We start from the raw sequence: 26,102 nt of genomic DNA on the forward strand, positions 1-26,102 counted from the left end.
TTGAACCCAGTGCTTTGGCTGGAGCTAAAGTGCTAAAAAGTCTCCAGATCTCCTCTGGCAACAGTTCATTAGGGCTGTGGATAGATGAGCTGACTGTGACCTCATTCCTCTCCCAGGACCAGCAGTGTGAGAGGGCAGAGCCCAACATGAAATGGGGAACAGCCAGGGCTCCTCAGCAAGAGCAAGCTGACACTCTGACTAATTTGCAGTCATCATTTGCTTCCCAGGTTATCTTCTCTAACACACAATTTGATGGCATCCTTAGTATTTTTCCCCCCATCTCTAGAGAAAAATGAAGAACTGCAGACTCCATTGTTTCCCACAGTTCTAAGATTAGCAATAAACACACAGCACCATTTTCTTACCCAAAAGCACTTTAATTTTTGACAAATTCCATATCACAAATGCTATTTAAAGAAAAAAAAAAAAAAACATTGTTACTGGGATGGTGAAATGCTAATAAAACATTCCTTGAACAAAACAACCCTAGTGTGTAGGCATGTGAGCAGAGTGATCAAAGTTTTCAGTGTCTCTTCTTCATACCCATTTCTTGAGCAACCCAGAACACGAATGGCAGTGAGCCGAAGACATTGGTCACTGCAAACACATTGCTGAAGTGATGTCAGCTGAGTTCCACTGTCCTCCCTCACCTCAGGCAGATCTTTGGCACAGCCCAACACCACAAAGCCAGCTGGAGAGGAGCATACCCATCCCAAATGTTTGCACCAGTGATACTGAAGGTGTCTGGGAGCTTGCTGGGTCAGCATGGCAGAGCAGCCCTGTGGAACTCAATTGAATGACATTGCAGTGCACACAGCAGGGCTCACCTGTCTCCACCGGACCCCACACCCCCAAATGGTGGCACCAGGTGCTGCAAAGCCACTGTAGTGAATCCTGTGCCATCTGCCCTTCTGGCTGTGAACACAGACTCCTGGACATGCCAGCCAGTCATGGCTGCCAGAGCAATCCCTGGGCAACAGCTTGTGTGAGGGACAGGACCGTGTCCAGATGGCCCTGGATTTTGAGGAACTGCACTGAGAGAACAGAACTGAGCTCACCCCTCCCACATCAGCAGTGAGGGAGGAGCTCTTTCTGCTCCATATTGCCCACACCTTGTCACCTGCCATCCCTGACAACCCCACTGCTGACAGTGCCACCCCATCACTCAGGAGAGCTGGCAGTCATCCTCCTCCCCCCCAAATGGTACTGCCTCTCACCTCTCCTCTACTGCCCACCCAAGGTCCCACTCACTCTGTTGCTGGCCCCTTCTCCCTTCTGTGTCTCTTTCCTCACTGCAGCCTCCCATCTGTCATCCAGACCAAGCCCAAGCAGCAAATCACTTCTCTCAGCACACTGTGCCCTTCTTCCAGACATCTTCTACATGCCTTTTTCTTCCATCCTACAGTAAGGTCACACTTCTTAACCTCCCTTTCCAGATGCTCATGTGCCTTTTTTCATGCCATTCTTCCTTACTGTATCCCAGTTTCTTCTTCACCAACAGCGCCAGTTTGGATCCTCTGCTCAGCCACCTCTTCTACTGCAGTCTTTGTCCTCCAGTGCTGGCACCCACTCCTCACAGCACTCTGGTGGCTTACAGTCCTACCCTGTAGGAAGCGTTTCTGAAGTGGGAACTTAAAGATCATAGCAAGCAGGTTAAATGTAGCAGCCAATCTATGACATAAGTTGTTTAAAGTTAAATGGCACCCAATATAAAGTATGTAACAATGTTATGACAGTGACCATTCTTCTCTGCACCAGAATGAATGCATCCTATAAGTGTTTTTCCCTTTAAGGAGCTCCTGCTGTGATGTTGGATGGACACCTTTTAACAAGGCATAGGTTATTGCACAGAAGCAGCACCCAAGCAAAAAAAAAAAAAAAAAAAGCTTTTCTATTTACTAGGATTTGTTGTTAATGGGGATATATTTACTGGTAAGACTAAGGAGATTGGATCGCTCTTCCCTCACCACCTAACAAAACATGGTTTCCCCAAGAGAAGAAATACAAGCTTGTAGAGACCTCATCTTTATAATAGTACTACTGAGGCCCATTTGTGAAGAAAACCTGCTCTATGCTGCAAAACCAGCTCTTCTCACTAATTAATCTCTTTGCTCCAGAAAATATAAGTATTTCTTTCTGACTCTTTTGTCTGCCCCAGGCACAACATGAGCCCGTTCTTATCTCCCTCCCCTTCTCACCAGTCTCCTCTGTATCATCAGTGACCACTGATAATCACATGTCAGGAAGCACCTTGACCCTCATCCCAGCAGTGCGAATAGGTGAGGTGCACAAAATGTTCATCAGCTTGCCTGGAGTCGGGTCTTCGGGTCTTGTTGATTGGATTACATCTGAACAGCACTCTAGCTACCTTAATACCAGGAAGTTCAGCAGAGCCCCTGTGATTACCACCTCATGCCTATCATTTGAGGAACACTGAGGCTTTGTTTCTCCTGCTATGAAATAATGACTAACCAGAGCACTGAACTCTGATAGGCAAAAACTCATCAAGTATTTGCAAGTGTTCTGCCATTTGTCCCTCTGTGCTCACTAGAGTTGTTAGCACTGAGCTGAGACTAAGGAGGAAAAGCCCCCACACAGCAGCTGGGTCTACAGCCTAGACTAAGAAGCATAGAGAAGGGTCATGGAAATCACCCTGAAGTTGTTCCCCACAGCTGTAGGAAGGGACAAATTTTGCTTTACCCAGTTGTGATCCCCAGAAAGGCAGATAAACCCCATTCTGCTTTTCTGTGTGTGTGCTTAGAAGGAGCCACGTTCAGACCACAAACAGAAAACAAGCAAGAGCCAGATACAGTTATTTCTTACCAGGATTTAAGGATCTGAGATTTTATGGTCCTGAGCAACACAAAAGTTTCAGAATCTATTTACTTCTGAAGAAGCTCTGAAAGAGACCAAGGAAACGTTAACACTTCAACAGTTAAATCAGCTTTCCTTATTCAATATGGGACTGCAGTTCCCAGTCTGTAGACCTCTGTGGTTTTCTGTAGCAAAGGAACCTCTTTAAGAAGTTGAAATTGAGGCTGGCAGGCAGCACAAAATAAAACATAGCTTGCAGCACATGACTGGTGTGAGTGCTGCACTCATGACCCTGGTAGGCAGAGGGCTCCTCCAGCTCCTTCCCCTCACCCCAAGCAGCAGATTTCAGCCCTCAGCCAGGACAGACCTTGTGCTCTGCAAGGCCATTTCCAAGGGACCAGAAATGGTGACACCAGCAGATGGTTCTGTGACCAACAAGAAAAATAACAGGGGGTGAAAAAAAATAAATAAAGTGAAACATATTGAAAAACTGCATCTTCATGGATGGAAATGGAAAGCATAGCAATGACAGCAGAGCAGCAGGGTCCCAAGATACAGCAAGTGAGGATCTGCTCAAAATCAACAGCCATGAGCACAGAAAAGATAGGGGGAAGGAAGAGGAGGAAGAAGAAGAACAAAAAAAACTTACCTTCTGAAGACCACAGTTTCGCAAAGAACTCCTGCAACAGACCCTCACCTCCACTTCCAGCCCTTAAATGAGGTCTGGGAAGGGGTGGATCCTGGCTGCACCCCTTCATCACTCAGCTGCATTGCATTGCATTGCATGCACCTGTGCTCCACTGGGTTGGCCCTGCCTTCCTACCAGGTGTTCAGTCACTGCTTCAGGCCATGACTTAGCATTTCTGCTCCAATCTTCCAGGAAGAAATTCATTTACCTCTTCATTTTAGTTCCCTTGTTAAGGGGAGCCCAGTCAGGATGAAGCCCAAAGAGTATCCAAAGAGTAAGTCTTGTAATGGTGTAGAAACACCCAGACTGGAGTGAGTGCTCCAGTACTTAGACTCAGTGATCCTTATGGATCATTCATGAACTCTCCCAACTTGGGATATTCAATGGTTCTGTGATACTGCAGAATGCAGTTTATAGATGAGTTTATAGATGAAAAATCCATCTAGCAATCCTACTCTTTGTCCTGTTACGTTTAAATGAAATCGAGATACCACTGTTAGTAATACATCCTCTGTGTTTCATGGGGCACACAGAGAAAGATTGGAGCAGAGGGCAAAGCTGAGTGCCTTGGGAAGATGTGTGCATCTGGGTGGTCATGCATGGAGCAAAGAGAAACCAGTTCTACAAATGTACCGGGAGATCATCTTCCTTCTCTTAGCCAGAGCTGGAGTTAATGTGTAAAAGCAGAGCTGGCTCCACCTGACACAGACTGGGCAAAGCAGTTATTCCCAATGAAATCCATGACCATTGCAGACTGGAAAGCAATACACGGACATTCTTCTCTCCCCTTGCTTCACATTTCACCTTCTTTCCTTTTGGATGATCCTATTAAAAGCAGAAGATATTTCACGTACATTAGGTGCTCAGCTGGCATAAGCTGGACTTTGGAAAGTTATTGTAATTTATACACCCTCAGGATCTAGCTGTAAGCTCTTCATAAAGCAGTCAAGCCCATGCCTTGTAGAAATTTGCTCTCTGAATGAATCCAGACCATTTTAGCACAGGATACCTTTTGATGCTTGAAAATCTGGCCAAAGAGCCGTCAGCAAAGGGAAATAATGGGAGGAACAAATTATCAAATTATCAAATTTGGGACAGGTGTCCCCCAAAGAGAGGCTGGGCTGCCTGTGACCTTCCTTTGAAAGGCTCATTTTGTGCACCTCCCGTACGACCAGTTCTGTTACACATTAATAGTCTCTTTCCATAGCAACACCTGACCCTTCCCTCCCCTTGCTGTGATTATACATACATATATACAGATATATACAGATATATTTTCCCTGCCTGGGGAAAGGATGGACAGCTGACAATTTTCTGTGGCATCAGCACAATTTAATGAAAGGAAGGCTTTTCAAACAGCAAGAGAGCTGGAATGCTTCTTTAAAAAGAGAAATATGGGGAGTCGTGGGATCCACCACTGTGTCAACAGCACAACAAGCTGTTATCTGTCGCTTCAACCTGGCTCCTGCTTCCAGAAGACTGTACAGTGACAAGTATTGAATAAATGTGGGTGACAGCACTTTGGAAATGGGCCACTGCCAGTGCAGCTGCAGGGGATGAGAGGTGCAGGGAAGAGCTCTGCGCTGGGAAAGGCGATGGTCCACTCTGAGGTAACAGTTCTCTCACAGACAATGCGTTAATGTTGGTCTGCAAGAGCCTGGCTAAAGTCCCAGCCCCACTCCTACCATTGCTGGTTACTGCTTTTTGAATGAAAAAGGTGTTTTGTGTTTGAAAAATCTTTCACGGCATTGTTCAACCCCTGGTATGTAAAGAAGGTTGGGCACAGCTCAGCCCCCTGATACCTCCTGCAAGAAGAGAGTACAAAGACAACGGAGTTGTACCCAGGAGGGAAGCAGTGCCCAGCAGTGGAGCACATAGAGGCTGGAGAGCAATTCCTTCCAGAAAATATACCATGTTTACAGGAAAGCACAAGTTTGGATAAATACAGAAGCAAGAATTAAAGCTGTGCACAAAGCAAATCTGTAACCAAAGGGGAAAAATGTGATCAGGTCCAAAAACACACCATCGAGCCACTCGGAGTCAAGAAAAGAGCTGCTATTAAAAATGCCTTGGAACAAGGGATAGCATCTCTTGATAAAGCAGGTAACACACATGAGTGCCACCCAGCACTGGGCCACAGATTGGTTCCACGATGCTGAAATGTTGGGGTGAGAAGAGCAGGTCCTATAGGTTGGTCCAGTATGGTTGGTATCAGGCTGGAGATGCATTTGGAGGAGTTGAATCCTACAGGACAAGCTCGGGGTAAAAGCAGATTCCCTGATTGGGTTAACAGAGAAACAAAACAGACTTTTTGCACTGATAGAGCTGCTGAATTATAAAACAATAGCTTGCACAGAAAGACACCTTTGTATCTAGGAAATCCAGCACAGGATGGATCCGCAGCCTAGAGATAAGGGAGCGGGCAGGTAAATTGAAGGCTGGCAATGACCCAGCACTGCAAAAGAGAGCACTGGAAAGCATCAAGTGTGTGCTACTGATACTCAGCGCTCTGATGTGAAGAAAAGGTATTATCCAGGGGAAAACAATCATTCATAGGGGCCAAGAGATTAGGGAGCATGTTTGTTCCAACTGCGAGGAGCAGGAGGCAGCCTCCCAACATACCCAAATATCTTAGCATCTCTCATTAGAGCTGATGATTTTCTTCTCCTTTTCCTCTCCCCGATGAAATAGATATTCCAGTTTGTTGTGCCTGAAACATTTTGATTCATCCCCAAAGATCCACAGTGAGGATAAAGCTCGGGGGCTGCGGGGCCATCAGTTTGGGATCCCTGGGTTCACAGCCCTGCAGCAACGCCGCCAGAGAGGCTGAAACAAAGCAGGGTTGAAATTCCCAATTTGTTAACCTTATGGACCCTCTGAGGCTGCTTACAGCCATAAGAGTGAAAAAGGATGGAGAAGGGGGGGGGGGGGGGGGGGGGGGGGGGGGAAAGGCAGTGCATTCCTTGCTTGATATTATTATCCTTGGACCGGCGTGGGCTGGGGACCACTGGGGCAGAACAAAGAGCCAACGCAGACATCGGCGTGCTCAGACGGAGGGTCCCACTTGCTGAATGAGCCAAAAACTTTTGACTTTTTAATCCCAACCTCAGTCAGAAGGTTATTAGACCAATGACCGCTGGGCCTAAACCAACAGCCAGCCCCCGGCTGACGATTCCTCCCGATTATGCTAATAAAACCCAGGACTGCTTTGAAGCCAAAGGATGTTTCTGCTCTCACCGTCCACTGAGAACCACATGTGACGCTCCCTGAGCGTGGTTCCTCCGGCATTCTTGTGCATCACTGATGAAATATGGTCCCACTAAAGTCAGAGGCAAATTGTGTTCAGCTGTGTTTCAGCAGTGCAAATGCGCTCACATGTAGGTGTAAAAAAAGCTGCTTCCAATACAAAATAAGAAATTCTCAGGCAAAGGCAGCTTCTTTAAATAAACCTGAAGGGGAAAAGGCAGCAGGGATCTGTTAGCAGGAAAGTTTGAAGCAGTTGAGCTCTCACTGGAGGGCTGTATCCTTCCTCTGTATTCACACCAAGCTCTGAACCCTGAGGCTGAGTTAAGGGTTCATTTCTAGAAAGATATCCAAACCTGATGGTAAAGATTGAGATGACAACAAACTCACCAAATCCTTTGAAATAACAGTTCAAGATAGATTCTGCAGCTTTAAAATGCTGTTTAATTTTGACATTTTATGAATAAGATGCTAAAAACCCAAGAGATCAAATTCTGGTCCCAGGGTATGGCTGCAGCTCCGGTCCATCCCCACACAAACCCAGCACAGGTTTGGTTATGTTCTGCCTTTGCACCAAGATGTGAATCACTGTCTGGAGGCATAAGGCAGGAGAGCAGGAGTGGTCCCCAAATAAACCCCCTAACAGGCAAAGTTCTTTTCCATTTCTTTAAGTTACCATCTTTTTTTGATGCAACTAATTGTACTGGAAACAGCATAGTGTTGCCCCCGGGAACTTTCTTGGGCTTCACCTGAAGTTGCTTTATTTCCTCCTGCAGAAGAGTGTGCCCAGATTGCCTTTAGCCCATTCAAACACCCAAAGGTTTAACCAGAATGCGACTTTAATTTTCTTTACCATTTCATACCCCTCTTCTTTTACGAAGAATCCCGTCTGTTTCAGGGCACGCTGAAGCGCTGGGTGGGGGGCAGAGGCTCGCAGGGTCAGCCCCGAAAGTTCGCGAAACCCCGAATCGACGGCAAAATAAATCGCTGCCCCGTTCCGGCTGTGCGCATTCGGGACGCCGGGCTGAAAATCGCCCTCTCGGCACCGCGCATTCCCTGCGCTCCTCCGCGCCCCTCCGCGCAGCCGGAGCCGCGTCCGCGCAAACCCCGCGGGTGGAGGGAAACGGCGGTGAAAAGCACCGATATGGGGAGAGCAAAAATCGCCCAGAGGGCGCGGGTGCGATGCGGGAGTGGCTGCGTGAGATCCGCGGGTGCGCGGGATTCGCGGGTTTGGGGCCTGAGCCCGGGGCCCACCCGGAGCTCCGGCACGGCCTGAGAGCTCAATTAGCATTATCTTGATGAATTTATAGGCAGCGAGTCCTTGCTGTGCCTTTCAGAAGTCGCAGGGCACTCTGTCCCCATCTGTTCCTTTATGATTATTAGTACCTTTTTCTTCTTCTTCTTCATTTTTTTTTTTAAATTTTATTTAATAGTAATCGTTGACCTAATATATATGGCTGGGGGAGAGGGGGAAGATGAGACCCTTACAACGTCAATCAAAACTCTTCCTGAAGCCCTCCCCACATGGACGCTTTCTATCTCCCAGCGGTACCGGCAAGATGTTCTTAGCCAAATACATGATTCTATTAATGAGCACTTATATTTGCTAAGGAATGCAAATTCTTTCTCTCCGTGTATTATTAGCCGTATCAGAATGTTTGTCCTTTCAGTCCTCTTTGAAGTTGAAGGAGGAAAGGCTGTTATGTGCCACTGAGAAGAAAAAAAAAAGAGGGGGGGGGGGGGGGAAACACTTCTAACTCCTCCGGGTTTTTATTTGTTCTCTTGCCAAAAACGCCAAAGGTAGCAAAAGTTACAGAAATTATTTAAAATGTGTGGTTTTGTTGGTTTTTTTTTTTTCCCCCTCCAAATTAGGTAGATTTTTTTTTTTCCAACTGATCGTCCCCTTTGAGTAATAACGGGATCTAATGAACAGCCTGCTTTGAATTGACTCGATAAAATAGCCTCTGTGATGCTCGAGAGAATCTATTACGAGTTGGAAGGGAATAAATCCCATTGCCGCCCCGACCGCGGGAACGCCGCGCTCAGCGCACCGAGCCCCCGGCCCCAGCCCCCCTCCCCTCGAGGGCCGCCCCATCCCATCGCTGAGCCCGGGGGGGTCGGGAGGTCCCGGTGGGGCTGAGCCCGCTGAGCCCGCTGCCCGCTGCGCGGTGCGGTGCGGAGCGACTCCCGCAGCTCCATGGGACCGCATCCCCCCGGCGCAGCGCAGCCTTTGTGAGCGCAGCGGTTCGGCTGTAGTTCGGCTGTAGTTCGGATTTTTTCTTTTCCTTTTTTCTTGCGGATAAACGAGGGGGAAAAAAAAAATAAAAAATAAAGAGAGCCCGTGAGCCGGCGAAACTTTTGTCGTGTATCACTTTTCCTCTTGAAAGGTGTTATAACAGCAATTCAATTACAGTAAATAGTGTACATCATCTTCACAGCTGGAAAATTCTGTAACTAACTGTGACCAAACGCTGTAAAGGAATATAGCTTAACCAGTATTACTTTTTTTGTCGCTGACCACAGGTTAATTAATTTCAAGGAGCTTAGTATATCTAAACAGAAACACACTGTGATGCTGGCAAGAAATCATAAAATATAAAACGTGGAATTAGGGAGATCATGTGAAATCTCCGCTGCGGCATCGGTGCCTGGGAACGGTTCCGGCCGCCCCCTGGCAGAGCCCCCCCCGGTTCCTTCTCCCCCAAACCCAGCAGGTCCGCAGCGCTTTGCTGACCCCAGAGGTGCACACGCGGGTGGGGATGGATGTGCCACACACTGAGACATGCGTGTGCTAAGAGCCAGCTAAGTGCAGCGGTATATAAACGCATAGATCTATACACGTTACAGGCCGTAGGTATAGGCTTTGGCTGAACATCATTTTTCAGCCCGAAGGTAAAATGTCAGGGCTGCGAGGTGCGGGCGTAATGCAGACGCGATCTGAAAGCAACCCTAAATCACCCATGTAAAAAACCTGAGTGAAACTCCCCATAAGTCAAGCGCAGCTCTCTTTTCAATTAATGGTAATATTAGCTGCCGTCTCCTGTTGCAATTCGGAAGATTTAAGGGGGATTTAATTTACTCGCGGCTATATGAAAAGGCGTTCGGTGCCGTAGGAGGTGTTTGCAGTTCAGCACATGGAAGTGATGTTTCCATCTCACGGAGGAGCCCCGTGCCCTGCCCCAGCCCTTCCCCTGTGCCCGCGGGGCTGGAGGAGCCGGCATCGGATCGGGGTCGGTCCGGCTGCGGACACTGAGCCCGTCCTGAGGGGAACGCTGGGGGAGGTGGGACGGGACATCTCGATTTCGGGTGTTGAGGTGATGTAGGCACATATATGCACCCAAAAATTGAGCGGGGTGGGAGCCAGGTGGATTTCGCTGAGAAAGCGAGACAGGATCGGGCTCTCTTGCCAGCTCCTGACCGGGATTAGGGACGCCAAAAAAGGGTGCCATTAATTTCCACATTTATTAGGGAGCTGTTGGCCACGTTTCAAAAAAAGAAAAGATTAAAAAAAAAAAAAAAGAGCGAGAGAGAGCGAGAGAGAGAACTCGAGCAAGGAAAACTTTCTGGAACAAAATCTCCCTCTCCAGCTCCGGACCATCCCGTTTTCTTTAAAAGCAAAGCAAGCAGCAGTTGTCGACCCCAAACCGCAGTCCTCAGCCCCAGAACAAAGGTCCGACCCCCCCCCCCCCCTCCAATGCTCCCGCTCTGCAGTTGTCAGGACAAACTTATCCATCTCTGGGCTGAGAGGAATACAAATTCTCTACCTCCTCTCCCTCCGCCTCTCCAAAACGTTCCGGAGGAGCGTCATTAACTGCTTCCCTCACTCCCCGCTCTGCCCGCGACTTCAGGAGTTCATTTTTTGACTCTTTCCGAGTCACAATTTGGGAATCGAACTCCCGTCCGAGTCCTTGCGCTGTCGGCAGCGATTTCCCCCTGCGGAGTTCGTTTGGTGCTGCCGTCCCCTCTCTCCTCGTGACGGCTCCCAGGGCGGGACGGGACGCTTTTTGGGACCCCAAATAAGACCGCGATGCACCGACGGGTTGCTCCCGAGGGCGGCTCGATCGCAAAGAGGCGTTCAGAACTTCCCTCGGTTCTCTCACCTTTTTGTTCCCCCGAATACACTTTGTAAGGGTAAAAGCGGAAAATTCGGCACGAACCCGAACGTACGTCATAGTTGGGCAAAAATACGTTCTTTACCCATGAGGAGGGAAACAGTTCTTAGAAATACCTACTTCTGCCCGTCCCCACCCGCCGTCGAGTCCCTTTGACTTTTCTGCTTCCTAACTCTTTTTGTTTTCAGATTTTCACTCTATATTTCCCCATCCCTAAAGCTGCACCCGAAAACGCATCTCCAGATTCAGGCGGATCGCCTGAACCCCCTCATTCTGCTTCATCTATTTTGGGGGGTGAAGTAAAAATACCAATCCCACACCAACAGATATTTCCAAGCGTCGTTAAAACCGACCCGAGGCTGAACATCCGAATTATTTTACACCACTATTTTATTCTTTTAATTCCTGTTTATTATCTGCGGGGAATCGCTCCCACCGCCGCGTAGGTTCGTTTGGGTGACATCGCCCCGAAATATTCCCCGCGGAGTTCAATGCTCATCAAACGCATCTCCAAAGTTTTTTTCTTCGCACCCTGAAGTTCGGCGGTGATTTTCTGGCTTCAAACTATCGCCCTTCACTTGGAAAATGCGGGGTGCGCGCAGAGCAGGGGGTTATTTGTTAATTAACCGGTTACATCGAGGGGGGAGCGGGAGGGGAGAGAATATTTAGTTCATTATTGAGATGTCATTCGCCGGAGGTACCGCTGTCAAATTCGGATGGGCGGAGGGTGGGGGGTGGAGGGGGGTGGAAAACTTCACTTTTTAAAGTATTGACTTTATTATCGGCGATGCAAACCTCGCTCTTTGGGGCGCCCTGCAGAGGTTGTTTCCTGCTGCCCGGCTCGGCAGCAGCTCCCCTCACTCCGAATCCTTTCGTGTCCCGTCTAACTGCTAACAACGTTCCTCTTCCTTGTTAATAACTGCTTTTCTTTCATTGAGAATAAATAGATATACGTCTAAAGCCACCTTTCAGGCGGCAGCTTCTCTGTCCTCCCTTCCACCTGGGGCAGCTCCCGGAGCCGTGGAGGTGGAAGCTACAAAACTAAACAAACAAACCAACCCCCGTCCCCTCGGCTGGGAAACACGGGGCAGATTTCTGTATCCCTTCGCACCTGAGCTCAGGGAAAACCTGGGGACAAAGGGCAGCGGCCCCCAGCCCCGCACAGCCCCGCACAGCCCCGCGCAGCTCCCGAGGAGGAGCGCCCCGTGCCGCTCCCTTTCCCAAACCCATCCCGCTCCTTTCGGCAACTAAACCCGCATCGTTTCTTTATTAGAAACTGCAATAATTAGACCTGAGCTGAGTTAACTACACTTCCTCCTGGTCAACAAATCAATAGCAATTCATTTGCGATAGCTGAGATGATCAAACGCTTCCTATCGCACCTGACCTTTCCCAAAGAGTTGTAAAATGGAATACAGCCGGTATGTCTTTTTACACGGTTCTCTTTTGCCTGATTTGTCATTTACTCCAAAGGGGACACTTCGTGTTTTCCATTCCCGTCTGCTATTCGGACCTTAAACACCGTTTCTTACAACGATGTAATGATTTAAATGAAACCGTAACGATATGGGATCTTCGTGGTGAAAATAAGCTCTTTACAACTGAGTTTAGATTAAAAAATAGTACATAATTCAATATGTCTCAATGTATTTCGTGGAAGTGCATATGGCAGATTTTTACGTGTGACACGAACATACGTGTAGCCAGCACTGTACTGCTACACACACAGCTTCGGAGGACATTAATTGATCTAAAATTGAAATTGTAGAGGAGAAGGGGGTGATGGGGTGGGAGGACTGCAAAGGGAGAGATCAGAAACGTTTAGGTGCGGGGTATTAATTATAAAACACAGAACTCTTTTCGCTTTGCTTGATAAGAAAGCGCCTTCCCCCGCTCCCCCTCTCGCTCCCTCTCCCTCTCTTCTATTGGAAAGAGGATCCTAAATTCCTTTTGACTGATAGGAAGTTACAAGACAAGATGCTATTTTCTCTTTCTTTTCTGACAACTCTGTCATCCCGGGGATCACAGCCATGTCAGAGTGTCTGTCTGGGAGGGAAGGGAAAAAAAAAAAAGAAACCAACCCGCTGAAGCCTGTGGCCATCTTTGCATCAAAATTTTCCAGACCTCTATTTTTGATTGTGATCCCGCTGATCTGAGTTTGAAATGCGAACGCAGCAAAGCCCCTAAGCCTTCAATCGTGTGAAATTTTCAAAAGATCTCTAGAAGCAATCTCAGGCTGTCTGACCCCTGACAGGCGGAGATCTCTTTATACCTCTCTCTGCCAGCACTTCATTTGGTGGAATATCTTTCAGATTTGCACCTCCAGATGACAACCTGAGTGTTTATTATGTGTACGAATCTGAAATCTTCACCGCGGTGGAAAGGAGACGTCTTAAACATCATATTTAATTTCAGATCACAATTACCTGCTCCTCTTTTGCTTCTAATTATCTATTCCTCCCTCCTCTCTGCGGCACGTTGATATTTTGTTGATTCTCCCTTTTAATCAGCCTTTCTCTCTTCCCTTCTTTCTTTCTCTCTCTTTTTTTATAATCGTATTAGCGCAGTCCACGGGGGAATTAAACATGTCACGGTGGACACACATCATGGCGATGTGGGAGAGGGAACCCGAGCGGGGACCGCGCGTCCCTGCGGCTCTGCCTATACGTGCGTGCATATCGCTGCCGTTAGGAACCAGGTTGTTAGTATGCTTCATCTCCCATTAATCTTTATACATCAATTTAAATTGGCAGCGGTGTTTATGTTTTCTCCCGTGACGTAGCAGCAATGTCATTTGGTAGCAAGCAGAGCAGCCCTGTTAACGTTCCTCCCTTCGGAATGGGAAAAAGTGGGGGGGGGGGGGGGAGGAGGGGGGGGGTTGAATCCCCCAACAAAACACCGCGTAACTTTTATCTCTGTGCGGTCCTTCGCCCGTCTAACAGCAGCCCCGGCCCTTCGCGGCGTCTGTCCCGGTGGTTTCCCGGCAGCTCGGTGCCGTTATCTCTCAGCTCCGCCTGACGGCACGGCGCTGCTACCCCCCCACCCCTCCCTCCCCGCCCCCCCCTCCAACCCCGCACCCCCCTCGTGCGCCCACCCGGCTCTCCCCGCACCTCAAAGAGGAGCGGAATGAGGCACCTGCAGACCTGATGCGGGGGGGGGGGGGAAGGGGGGGGGGAAGGGGGGGGAACCCGCAGCCCCACGGAGCGTCCCTCAGCGCCTGCAGAGGGGTTCGCTCCTGCCCCAGGGGCTCTGCTCAATTTGTCCTCACCCCCGCGGCACAGCGCACAGCCGTCATTAGTTTAAATCGCCCCGAAATCGGCCGCGTATGTGTTCGGCTGTTTCTGTATTTATCCATTTTTTCCCATAAAACTTGTATTAAAACAAAATGTTACTTTTCTTTCTCTCGGGAACTGTATATAGAGACCCTCCCTTTTTGAAATAGACCGCAGGGACTGTCATTAGATCAGATGGCAAGCCTTTATAGAAAGTGTTTTGCATAATTACATACCAAAGCCAGAATAGTCACCCTCACATTTTATGGGTCACAAACCATCAACAATTGGCACATTATTGTCCAAGAAACCCCAGTCCATTCACCGATAGAGAAAACTAGACTGCCTAATCTAGAACTGAAGAAGATTGAAATTTCTTCTAACAAGAACCCAGAGAAGATTATTTTCAAACTGACAACGTGTTTACATATAGTTATAAAGTTCAGAGGACCGGTGGGGAGAGAGAAAGGGTATAAACCACTAAACATGATTAAGAATCGCACAGTGGCCTAATATAGATGGTTCATCAAAAAGGAACAGACTGAAAGCTCCCCCCCCCCCCGCCCCCCCTCCTCCACAGCCCCTCTCCTTTTCAGATCTGTTCCCTTTTCTACCGTTGTGATTCAGTAATTAAGATATTCTTATTTGGACAGACAGCTCCTCTGGTAACTGAATAATATTAGTTCCCTTTGATGTCAAACTTTTGACAGTTATCACACTAGCATTGGGCAATTTAGCACAAATGCCCTCTTTTTTTTTTTTTTTTTTTTTTTTTTTTTTAAGGGGGAAAAAAAGTCTTTGAAGAAAAGTAATAAGTGTGATCGCTATCAGCAAATGATGTAAATCTCAGTGGACAGGCATCCCTGGGTATAAATTACATTTTGTTGTATATAATGAAGCGAGTTTTGTTTTTACCTCATTCGGTTATCATTGTCCGAAATTAAGGCAATAATCCCACTTCCTTCACACCAATTCACCACAGTCCCTCTCTCTCACACACACACACACCCCTCCCTCCCTCCCCGCACCCCTCCCGATTATTTTCTTTTCTTTCAAGGGAAAATTGGACTCCTCTCCGAGCCCTCCCCCCGCACTGCTCCCACCCACCCGGAGCAGCGCGGAGCCACCGGCACAGCGGAGCGGGGAAGCGGCGGCGGCTGCGGGCGGAGCGGGGGCGGCGGGCCGGGCCCGGCCTCACCTGATCCCCCATAGGAGCCCCTCCTTTGGGTCCCCACCAAAAGGAATTAACAAGAATAAGAAGAACACACGTAGCCCTTCGTGTGTGCCGCTTGGCAGAGCCGGTGTCGTAGTAGTAGTAATAATAATAATAATAATAATAATAATAATAATAATAATAGCAAATGCTACCCCGCACAGCCCAAGAGAGGGGCGTTGTGCCCGGCTGGGGATGGGAGAGCCGGATCTTGGGAGGAGTGGGGAAGGGAGGACTTGGAACACCGCAGCACCGGCTCCTGACTTGAGGAGATGCGCTCTCCCAGGGGCTGCACGGTCTTTTTCCCATCCGGGAGGTGCCACGAGATTTTAGCTGTGACTTTAGGGACGTGTCCCCACCTGGGCTGCCCCCAGATTCGGTGCGGTGCCGGGGTCGGGGTGTTATTTATTCTGCGCTTTTTTTTTTTTTTTTTTTTTCTTTCTGCTTTTTCCTCTCAACTTTGCTCGGGGGGGAGGGAGGGGGATGGGAGGAAGGCAGCTCTCGCCAGGTTTCCCTTATCGCGAGATCTGAGCAATTAAAATAAAAATAAAATGCCATGAAATCCACCCACGCTTCAGCTCCTGGTGGGCTTGGATTTAAGGGGTGCACAGCCCTCCACCCCCCGCCCCCCCTCCGAGGCCGCAATGCTCCCGTTATCCGTACGCCCCCAGGACAGCTCGGTGAGAGCTGTGCCATCCCCCCCATTCCTCACCCCAGGACCCCCAGCAACCCTCCCGCATCCCCGCGCACCGGCACAGCGAGGGAGGGTGGGGGGATGAAAACCAGCCATGACCCCCGTGCCCGAACAGCCCTGATCCGGGTTGCTGTGGGGAGGGGGGGGGCGGAAGCAAAACCCGTGGGTGCGCAAATCCCGCTGCTCCGCGCAGCCCTCGCTTCCCTCCCCGCCTAATTAAGCGGCCGTGGGGAGCGCGCCGCTTCATTTAAATGCTTTTGGTGACACTGTGATGGCGATGGAGATGTCTGCGGCCGCAGACGGGTTATGTTATTTTGGGGCTCACGTTTCGGGCGGGGAAGGGGGGAAACCGCGGAGGATGCGATTTTCAAAGCGGTTACGCGTCCCTTAGCATCACCCCCAGGGAAGCGGGGCAGGCTTTTCTGGAAACTTTGGTCCCAAAGGGTATCCTCGTGTTGTGTAACATTTTCCGAGGATTTTCATTACACGGTCAGGCAAAGGTAACACAATCATAGAGGGGAAAGTTTCCTTCCGTGGCCTTTCCCTGAGGCTGACTGGGGCAGAGGGGCTGCCCGAGGAGAGGGGATGGTAACCGGGGGAGGGGGGGGAGGAGGGGGAAGAGGGTGTTGGATACGAGGGCCGAGGTCCCGCTGCACTTTTGTACCATAAAAATAAATCCACACCCGCCGCTGCCTCCGCATCCTCTGTGCAAATAAACCGCGGAAAGTCCGCGCAGCGCCGGGTTCCCTCGGAGCCCCATCCCCGAGCGGAGGTTTTAGAGCCGGGGGTGGGGGAAGTAAAGGGGGGAAAAAGCTCTTTCAGCCTTGCAACAGGTATGCGAGTTTCCTGCCTTTCTCTTCTCTAAGGAGAAGTTTTTGTTTTCCAAAGAAGCGTCGTGCAGAGCGATCGATTGTTTCATAAAAATAAAAAGAGGGAGAAAATGTATTTGCGTCTCTATATGTCAAGGATAAAGGGACTTGAGAAGAGCAATGTAAGACACAGGTTAAGCTTTGGAGAGCGCTGGCAGCCAAGGATCTTCAAATGGAGCCCTTGAGAGGCTCGGAGTGAAAGTGCGGAAACTTCCCCAAAGGTCACCTTTGGAACAGCGGAGAAACTTCTCTCCCGAGTGCACATTTCTGTGGGGTCAGAGCTGCCTCGGCTGGGTGCAAACTGACAGAAGGAGCCCGGGGAAAACGTGCCCGGCCCTTGGGCGCCCAGCCGCCCGCTGCCACCGCCCCGTTCCTGGAGGGTAAACCCGGGGAACGGAAGAAACGAGGAAAAACGAACAGCGCTGGGAGACGAGAAAAAAAAAAATACATAAAGAAAAAAGAAATCTATTCCGACCCCGTTTTGCAGACGGGGTTTCCGTCGTTTCTTTCCCTTTTTCTTATTCCAACTCGTTTTCAAACCCCCGTGGCACCCCAGCAGATAAGAACACTGCTGGCTGTGCCTCCGTTCCCCGTCGGCTCCCGCAGCCCGCAGCCTCAGGCGGCCCCGTCCCGTCCTCCGGAGCGGGATTTGGGGGCACAGGGGGAGCTGCGAGAGCGAACCCCACACACATGTAATCACCGTCATTAATTCCTTCCTAATAATTCATTAGAGAGGAGCATTAATTACTGCCTTTGCGATTTTTTTCGAGTTGCGGGCGAATCCGGGGAGGGACGGGGAGAAGCGACGATGTCCCACCCGCCCCGGGCGCTGAAGGGGGATGGGTTCGCCAACGAAGTGGCTTTGATCCCACGGAAATAACCAACCTTTTCCTCCCTTGTTTTATTTCCTTTTTTTTTTTTTTTCCCCTTTTTCTTCTTTTTCCCCTCCCCCCTTCCCCAATTTAATGCCTATAAGCCCGCAGGTAATAAATTAATAAGGTGGACGAGAGGAAACGGCCCACGTTTATTTTTGGCAGTGCTCCTGTGCCTTGCTGGCAGAGCTAAGTGCTGCACTGCTATCACTTCGGCCTTAAAAAGCAGCGCAGGGGCGAGAGCTGCGCTCCGAAGGCCTCTAGAAATGAAAAAGGAAAAGAAAAGAAAAGAAAAAAAAAAAAAGTAGATGCCCCCTCCTTTCCCAGCTGGACGTTGGGGATCGTTTAAATATCCCTTTTCCCCTTCGAGGGTCCGCGATCAAAGCGGTGCCAATGACACCGGGCGGTTTTAGGGGGAGAAGCGGTGGGGTCGGGGTGGGGACGGCGCCCACCGAAAGCGGCACCAAACGGACTCGGAGCGGAGGAGGCAAATGATAACGTTCATTCATCTTTTTTTTCCAAAGCTGATTTATAGCAATCGACAGGTTAAAGCGTCATCTGACTTCATTACTTTTAAAAGCTGTCTATTTCAGAACTGTCACTTTTCATCACTTAAACCGAATAAAACGGTGGCAGAAATGAATTGAGAGAGACTCGGAGATCGCGTTTGTAATTCTTTGTCTCCGCGTTCCCGTTCCTAATGACCCGACCTGCACTGGGAACCCTTACGCCCAACGTCAGTATTAAAAACAATCAGAAAAAGCAAATCAATCCGCGGGGCTCCAAAAGTTGCAGAAAAGGTGATAAAGTGTCGGGGGACAGAGGGAGAGGAGGGTGAAGGCACCGCGTGTGTCCGTAAACGGACAGCACTCCGTGTCTCACTGCTCTCCTCGTCTTCCCCGATCGCGGCTGTTCGAAACGTGGAAAATACAGCAAAATAGGAGAAGATGCCCCGGGTCCCTTCGGTTCGCTCTTTTGCCCTGTCCTGTGAAGGCGTTATTTCCTTTTCAAGTCAGGCAATCATTTGGGAGCGGGTAGAGAAATCGGGCAGGTATTGCAGGGAAATAAACAGATCCAGGAAATGTTGGAATGTATTTTTTCAGCTTTAGGGATTCTGAGACGGTGAAAATCTCAATCCCGGTGAGGCAATGCGAAAGGAGAGCACTCGCAACACACAGGGACTCCTCTGACCGCGCACCGACCCGCGGTTCGGGTTTGGTGCGGTGCTGGGAACGCACCTTTGAGCAGTTATGAGGATGCGTTCAGGATTTCGTGGTGTTTTTAGATCCGAAATACCCCCAATATCGAGCGGTTATTAACAAACCCACAGCCGGAGCGCAGCGGCAACTGCGCGCTTTCAGGGGGGCAAAGCAGTGGGAGAGGAGGAATTATTTTAAACAAACGACACAGGTTGTTCCTCTGCGTTTGCTTTCCCTTAATGCCGTGGGCGTGATCGCTGGAATAATGGTGGCCCCGATAAGAACTGAGCAGAGGTGCCCGAACCGCCCGGGGAGTGAGCCGAGCTCAGCGCTGTTCGGGCCTCGCCTAGCAGTTCAGCGCGGGGTAAAATAAAGGGAGGACCTTGACGCTAAGAGGAAAATCCGCGTGTGCGGAAAAACAAAACAAAACAAAACAAAACAAAAAAAAAAAAAAAAAAAAAAACCTGCACATTTAAACGAGGCCCGTCGAATTCAAAACAAATAATAACAATAACGAACAATAAAACAGAGCTGTGAATTCTGGTTACGACGAGAGCGACCGGAGGTGGGAGCCGCTCCCGCTCCGCGCAGCTCCGCGCTGCCGCCCCGCTCCGCTCCGCGCTTCCCGCAGCGGCCGCCCCATGGCGCCACCTCGCTGCGCGCCGCGTCACTGCAGCCCCCGCCGACGGCAGCCAACGCAGCGCCCTGCGCGCACCTGCGGGAAAGGCAAAACCTCGGGTACGGTTTCACAGCCCGCGGGGGTAACACAAGCTCCGTGTTTTGCGGAAGCTGTAAAGGAAAAAATAACAGATAGTTTTTCTCGCCCTGCCCGTAAGACCTTTCTCTTTCTGTCTCTCTCTCTCCTCCTTTCTTTCTTTCTTTTTTTTTTTTTTTAATTTTTATTTTCCTTTCCCCTTTCAGGGATATTGAACTCCAGAGTGTCCCGTAACACAAACAGCTACAACTGCCTCGAGTGTTCCGCTCAAATGAGAAGAAAACACAAATCAAAACAACGAAGGATCCATTTCCCCGGTTGTGACAGAGGCGCACAGGCAGCGCCCGCCGTCATTTCTGCACTGGAAAATAAAACAGTGTTGAACCACTTCGGTTTGGCTGCTCAAATGGCACTGAGAGGGCACAGACGTTTCTGCAGCCACACGGAATTCGTGTGACTGTGACATTAGCCTGAATCCCTTCATGTCATTAAATCCTTTGTATTCCGCAGTAAAACAAAAGTAAATGCTGAATAAATATAAATATATATGTGTGCGTCTATCAGACTGAGCTGAGGCACTTCGAAATTCCCGCATCGCTCAGGGGAATGAAAAGAAAAAAAAATGAGTAAAGAAATAAATTAAAAATAATAATAATAATAATTAAAAAAAAAGTCTCAAAACACTTACGAAGAGCCTCTGGGAAATTATTATTTTAAAAAGGGGGAAAAAAAAAAAGGGGGGAAGAAAAATGAAGAGGATCCCCCTGAGCTGACAATGGCGAGAGGAGCGCACGCTGCGGGGCTGAGCGCGGGGCCGGGCCGCGTCCTGCTGCGCTCGGGGCCGGGGATGCGGGGTCGGGGGCTGCCATGGAGCGGCTTCTCCCTCCCTCTTACAGAGCCCAGCAGAGCGCACGGCAGTTGTTTAGCACGGGGAGTGCTATTAAGTATTGATTAAGAGCATCCACATGTTATTCCGAGAATATAAAGAGCTATTAAGAGCCATTTGACTTTACCAGAAAGTAGGGAATATTAGTTAATGAGTAACGGGGAAAGTACAAACGCACGCAGCGGCCGGGCCCCCGCCTGGGGTGAGCGCGATTGGATTCTTTTAAAGAAAGCAGAAAAAGAGAGTGGGGAGGGGGGGGGGAATATAGCTCTATTTTTTAATTCCAGCGAGAATTTCTACCGGGAACAATCTAAGCCAACAGCTGCGACAGGTGGAAGGGAGATAATTGGGCAAAGGCTGCTTCGGCCAATTCGCGTTACGGGGAAATACCAGCCCGGTGCCGGGGGTGTTATGGGGCGACTGGGGGAAGCGGCAAAACCCCGATCAGAATTATAGACAGACGGGAAAAGGCGGAGGGGAACAACCCCGAGGAGATCCCCATTGCCCGGTGCGGGCAGAGGGTCCCGAGAGCCGTAAAGTTGCCCCTTCGTCCGTCTGTCCATTCGCTTTGAGGCTCAGAAAAGGGCGTTTCTCGGAGACAACTTAATGCCCGGAGTCCTTTTCTTTCAAACTGCTTTTATTGCTATTGCACTTCCTACCGCAAGATGCAGAGCAAGTCAGCGGAGTTTGTATTACAACTATGTCATAATGTTTCACTGATGCAAAACATGTAGCCAGAGGGGGTTGCTAATGATTCCTGGATTAGAGAGAGGGAGAGCGAGAAGTGAGAAAAAGAAAACCTGGTTTCCTTGTTGTTTTCTTTTTTCTTTTTTTTTTTTTCTTTTTTAAACTACGTAAACCCTTCCCGTGAATACCCGGCACTCGCAACATCTCAGCACCTCGCACAGACACGCGGCTCTGCCACGAGCCTTTTAAACCCCGCAAACGTTTTGCGTCTTCCAGCTATTCATTATGTTCAGAGTCTATTCATTTCTGGAGGATCTTTCTTAGAGAAAGCCAAACTTTGGGTGTGGGATCCCGTGGGAAGAGGATCTTCCCCTTCGGGATGGGAACCGCTGCCTTACTGTCATCAGAATAAAACGCTTCCCCCGTCCCAAAGCCACGCACACCGTGAGGGCAGCTGCTCCGGGCTGGAAGCGTGGCGATGCTCCCCCCCCAATGTTCCTGGGATGCAGAGGTGCCCCGGGGTTTTCCTCTCCCTCCTCCTGCGCTGGGCTCTGGGCCCTCTCGGATCCGGGCAGAGTGGGATGCTGGGAAGGGCTGGGAGGGAGGGTTATAACCCAAAGGGCACCTGTGCAGAGCAGGGCAGGATGGGGGAGTTTCGGGTCTCCCGGCCCATCTCGTTCTATCAGGCGAAAATGCAGCTGGGAAAAATCCGCCCCCTCCCCCACCAGCCCACAATAACAACAACAACAACAATCAATATTATTATCATTGTTTTCTTCTGAAACCCATGCGTGGAGCCGCTCTTGTCAAAGCAGAGGGACCGGGCCATCGGCACCGTCCTGTCCCCGTACTCTCAGCTGGGCCGGGTGCAGCCCTGCCACGGCACGATGCCCTCAGCCATCTCCGTCCTTTTCCCATCCCGGGGCAGTTCCCTCTGGCTCCTCACTGGTTTTCCCAAACCCCTGTCCCCTTGTCCGGCCCGGAGAGGACATAGGAAGGTTTGTACGAGCAAAAGCACTGGGAAGCATCACGGTCAGGTGGGGCCAAATGGCCTGGAGCATCCCCAGAGAGAAAAGAGCTGGAGCCAGGGCTGAGCTTTGCACCCAAATCCATCCCGTGTGGGCTGCCCCCAGCCCTGCTCTCCTCCCTCCCCCTCCGTCTTTTTTCTTTTATCTCCAGATCTCGCTCAGAGGAGATGAAAAATAAAAAGTTTCAAATGTGACCTAGTTCCATCTCCCCCTCCCTTCCCCCTTCCCTTTAGATATTCACGTCATCTATTAAGTGGGGGGGAGGGAGGGAGGAGGGAGAAGCTAAATTTACGAGGTCTGGTGGGTTCTGGAGTCTGGGTGCTGGGAAACAGGTGTTGGCAGTTCGCTAGAGTGTCAGTCAACTTTTGGAGATGAAGTCATTAGGGAGGTAGTCTCCTCGGAACAATCTGGTGGTTGCAGTCGGAGTTAATTTATACTGAAAAAAAAAAAAAAAAAAAGAGAGAGAGAGAGAGAAATAAAAAGAAAAAAAGAAAAGAAAGAAAGAGGGAGAAAGAAAAAAAAAAAAAAAAGTCCGTAGAAATACCGAAAGGGACAAACATAACGAGAACAGATTCACACTCCTACAGATTCTGCCACTTGGAAGTCACAGCCTGAGAAAAATAGCCGGCTATGGCGGAGCGGGGGGGGCTGCGGGCGGCTCCGGCCGGGGGCAACGGGGTCGGGGGGGGGGGACAGACCGAGAGCAGAGAGCTGAGAGCCCAGGGCCGGCCCTGGCCGAGAGGGGTCTCGCCCCGTCCCACCGTCTCGCTTCCAAAGGCGACCGGAGGCGACAACTGTCCGGGAGGCTGCTGGCTGGGGTCACCTCCTCCCGCCACCCCAACCCCCCCCATGCACCGGGGCTGGAAATTGTCAGTGACCCTGAACTGTTTCTCGGCTTGCGTTTGAAAAGGCAGGCGATCCTCGGGCCGAAACAAAAGGTTTCGTGTGCACAAATACAATCTCCTCGGGGGCCTAAGCAGCTCTCCGGTGCCGTATGGCCGCGACCGCTCCGCTCCCTCCGCCGTGGAAGGGACGGCCCGGGGGGGAAGGGAGGGCTGCGGGGGGGGGGGGGGGAGGGGAGCGGCCGCCGAGGCGTGGTCTGGCGCTGCCCGTCAGAGCCGCTTCAAAGCGGGGGAAGCACCGCAGCTCGGCTCCCATCGCCCACCCCCTCACCTCCCCCCCCCCCCTTTTGGAGTTCGGTGACAAATCACCTCCGTTGTACCAACCACTTGTTTCTTTTGGTATCGCGGGGAAAGATTCATTAATGCTCCTCCGGCCGCCCTCCCCCCTTCCCCTCCCTCCGAATCTATTCTCTTCGTTCCGAGTGTGTCTTCTAATCATAATTAAAATCGTCTCATATACATCGACGTCTCTCGTGCGCATATTGAATTGCAGGTGACCGGACGGAATGTTATTTCCACTCGAGTCGCTCATTTTTACATTTCCACCAAAAAAAAGAAAAGAAAAAAAAGAGACCCTCCCCCCCCCCACCCCCCCTCCTCTGCCCTCAGCCCCCCTCGCGCAGATAAGGCGGATTGTGAATATCGATAGGGAGGAAAGAGGCAATAGTCGCAATCGATCGCTTAACAGGCGGCCGTCATGCATCACGTTCAATTCCACGGCAGCCCGGCACTCCACTTAATATAATTAAGATTAAAACTCAAGTGGTGGAGGAGGGAGCGCCCATCGATGGCTTCGCAAGGACAGCAGCTGCCATCCGGGCGGGGGTCACCGTTAGTGGCCGCCACATCCCCGTCTGTCCCATATAGAGCGCCCATAGGTGCGGGCTGCGCGGGTGCGGAGGTGCGGCTCTGACCCTGGGCGGAACATCGCCCTTAGGGCTCTTTATTTCCCCCCCCCTTTTTTTTTTTTCCTTCTCCTTAAGAGCCGTTATTTACAGTCTCATAATTAAGCCAATATGACGGGTTTGAACCAGAAATCCAGCCCCACTCGCTGAGCGGAGAAGGGGGACTGAAGCCAAGTTTATTGTCTATCATTTCAAGGGGTTAATTTACGCGCTATTATCGTTTCTGTGCTGCTGAGGCCACAAACGAAGCATAAATCGAGGTGCCGGGGTTCCGTTCCGGGCAGTGTGACAGGCAGGGTGCACGGTGAGGGCTGGGAGCCTCCAATCAGCCCACATGGGGGTCTCCTCCAGCCTTACGTTCATTATGGGGGTTACCCTTCGTGGAGGTTTTTTTTTGTGTGTTTTTTTTTTTAATTTCCTCTTTTTTTTTTTTTTTTTTTTTTTTTTTTTTTTTTTTTTCCCTTAGCAGCCGTGCTTTGTTCACTTTATTTCCCCACACCCTTTTTCCACTCGACGCTGTTGACCCCACCGGCACAAACTACGAACCCATCGCAGCACAGGGGCCGGACGGAGCCCTCTGAGCGCTGCGCTCCGCCGGGCGGCCCCGCGCGTAACGCTGAGCCGATGGTCGCGTCGAAGAAGCTCGGAACGATGTGAGCCGAAGGAATATTAATCAAATCAATCAGGGTTGACAAATGAGAAATATTGGAGGGAAGGTGGTAATTTACAACTTTGTTATTAGTTAAGAATCTCCCGCCTTGTAAGAGTAATTAATAACTCCTGGATGGGAACGATTTGGAGAAGGGAAGACGACAGCGCCTTGAGATGAAGCAGGAGAGAGGGAGAGGGGCTGGGAAGTGAACTGCGCCGCCGCGAAAGAGAAATTGCAAATGATTTTTAAAAGCCGTCTGCGGGGGCATTATACATAGAATATGGATGGAATGTATACAGCCCTGTAAGCATGGCATATTCAGAGGGAGGGCGAGGGAGAGAGAGGGAGAGCAGACGGGAAATAAGTACTGAAAAATAAATCAAAACATCGATTCTTGCGGTCGCATCTCCCATCCAGAGATGAGACGCGGCGCTGGATTTCAAAGTACTTCAAAGAAATTATACCCGATATGCAAAAAGTGCGAACTGGAAAGCAGAGGAGGGGCTCCGAGCTGCTCCCAGAGATGGGTTCTCCCCCTCTCTTCTTCGTCCCCCGCGCGCTCTCAGCAATGGCTGATAAATGTGAAGACCCCAAACACCCCGCTCAGATGGGAAAACTCAATTGTCTCTAATGTTTATAGTGTTAACCCTACTTATCTGCGGAACGCTGCCCCCCCCCGCCCCCCCATCCCTCCCTTTTCGCTTTCCATAGCCGCAACATTGATTATTAGACTGAACGGACCCCCCACTCCCCCCCCTTCCACGACCCCACCCTCCACAACTGACCAAAATAATGACTTGTTGGAAAACTATAAATCATTTTCGTGTTCGAGTCCCTGAAGACTCTATGTAAGTAAATAGGCTTTACTGTGAAACAATGCACAGATCCGAGTCCTTCTCCGGATTGCTTCCAACTGCTGCCATCTCCAAAACTTTTATTTACAAGAGAAGAAGAAGGGGGGGAAAAAAAAAAGAAAAAAAAAAAAAAAACTTTGGCAAACTTTATCTCTTCTTTATTATAAGCTTCAGCCTCGCCTTGGTAAGCCCCAGCCTGCTCTACAAAAGGTGGCTAGAGATTGAGATTTATTGGTTTCCAAATGAAAAGATTCATTCGATATAAGAGGTTAACTCAAAGTTCCTTAAACCGTGACTAGCATTGGCAAGGAGCTCTGCCTACTCAGCACAAAGGCAGTTCAAAGAAACCTTTTAAAAATACACACAGATATACATACACACAAACACACTCTCACACTTTAGCCTCAACTGCAATTTTCTTTTCATTTTTGTTTCTTTCTGCCATTACAAAGCCCTGAGCCCCTTTGTAGGTAGCTGGAGGGTTTTCTTTTTTTTTT

At 50.0% G+C, this 26,102-nt stretch overlaps 1 long non-coding RNA gene across 2 annotated transcripts; it reads right to left on the minus strand.

The window, feature by feature from the left end:
• Positions 1-374: 374 nt before the first annotated feature.
• LOC125698303 (uncharacterized) lies at positions 375-25,792 on the minus strand. 2 transcript variants are annotated; one of them, XR_007379156.1, is made up of 4 exons: positions 25,619-25,792; positions 3,464-4,327; positions 2,824-2,899; positions 375-1,604 (listed from the first exon to the last, which is right to left on the minus strand). It is a non-coding gene; the product is annotated as an uncharacterized LOC125698303 (long non-coding RNA). The 2 variants fall into 2 exon arrangements; XR_007379155.1 differs by lacking the exon at positions 25,619-25,792 and having other exon boundaries at positions 376-1,604; positions 3,464-6,355.
• Between the last annotated feature and the right edge of the window lie 310 nt (positions 25,793-26,102).

Source organism: Lagopus muta, chromosome 10 (assembly GCF_023343835.1).
Source record: "Lagopus muta isolate bLagMut1 chromosome 10, bLagMut1 primary, whole genome shotgun sequence".
NCBI classification, from domain to species: Eukaryota; Metazoa; Chordata; class Aves; order Galliformes; family Phasianidae; genus Lagopus; species Lagopus muta.